The sequence below is a fragment of the Aplysia californica genome, unplaced genomic scaffold (genome assembly GCF_000002075.1).
Source record: "Aplysia californica isolate F4 #8 unplaced genomic scaffold, AplCal3.0 scaffold00223, whole genome shotgun sequence".
Lineage (NCBI taxonomy): Eukaryota > Metazoa > Mollusca > Gastropoda > Aplysiida > Aplysiidae > Aplysia > Aplysia californica.
This window is the reverse complement of record NW_004797493.1, coordinates 33,373-34,705: the sequence shown is the minus strand read 5'-3', so window position 1 is coordinate 34,705 and position 1,333 is coordinate 33,373. Positions and strand designations below refer to the sequence as shown.

At 43.6% G+C, this 1,333-nt stretch overlaps 1 protein-coding gene across 1 annotated transcript in view; it reads right to left on the bottom strand.

Annotated features, from left to right (window-relative positions):
- Positions 1-1,333, bottom strand: part of LOC101860657 (deubiquitinating protein VCIP135) — a gene marked incomplete in the record, with an annotated part of 37,204 nt that overhangs the window by 34,248 nt on the left and 1,623 nt on the right.

The following is a 1,333-nucleotide window of genomic DNA, read 5'->3' as shown; positions in this document are numbered from 1 at the left end:
CTCTCTGCACTCCTAGTCTTTGACTTTCTCTCTGCACTCCTAGTCTTTGACTTTCTCTCTGCACTCCTAGTCTTTGACTTTCTCTCTGCACTCCTAGTCTTTGACTTTGAGGTAGAAATGCAAACAAAGAAAATCATAATCTAAAACATATTTTTTTAAAAGCTAATTAAGTCATGAACGACAGAGGATGAGCAAAAACTCCTCAGAACCGCTCACTTTTAGTTGAAACGTTTTTGCTCAAATAGCAGCACGCAGCATGTTGTTCGTGTAAACATTTCCCTTTTCCCTTCAGTGGCATTTCAAATTCTATTTCAAGTTGTAGGGAACAATCATAGCCAGGTAGTTGAACAGAATCGTCCCTAGCTGGTGTGGAGATGATTTATCAAGATGATCAAAGCTGCTCACGCACGATGGGAAAATCGCAACGACGCGGAACGAGTGGGACTGGGGATGAAACTAATTTCCTGTTCCTTGGCTTTTCTGAAAACATCTGGTACTTCAACGTACGGAGTGGTTCTGATTATCTATTTATAGTTTAGTGCATTCTATTTGAGGTTCTGTGGGCTTTCAGAAGTACTGTAATGTGATAATTCGTGCATTCTATGACATGTTCTGACGTCATCAGCCGTACTGTAATGTGTATATTCCTTCCTTATACTAATGTGATATTTTAACGTCATCAACTATACTGCAATGTGTTTTCTCGTGCATTCTCTGATGTGGTGATCTGCCGTCATCAGCTGTACTGTAAAGTATGGTTTTCTTTACGAAGTTTATTTGTTGTGTGACGTCAGCAGTAACCATAGAGAATAACTGACCAATCAGGGGAGAGGGAGACGGGGGAAACAGTGAATGTTTGGTGGATCTTTGTCACCGTCAGCACTGGACTGTTGGGCTACTGTGTTCAGGATGCGGATCCCCCCAACCCCCCACCCCACCTCCCCAAAAAGCCCCCAAAACTGCCTTTTCAAAATGCGCTGTCTTTTGCCTGCATACATTCGCTCACACACACACACACACACACACACACACACACACACACACACACACACACAACGTTTCCCTCCCCACACATCTCACCAAGTCTCTCTCTCTCTCTCTCTCCCCCCAGGATGACAAGATGGGTCTCACAGGATGTGGGAAGTTCCTCAAGTACTCCATGTTCCTCTTCAACGCCGTCATACTGGTGAGTACATTATGTTATAGTAGATTCAACGCCGTCATACTGGTGAGTAGATGTTGTAGTAGATTCAACGCCGTCATACTTCATACTGGTGAGTAGATGTTGTAGTAGATTCAACGCCGTCATACTGGTGAGTAGATGTTGTAGTAG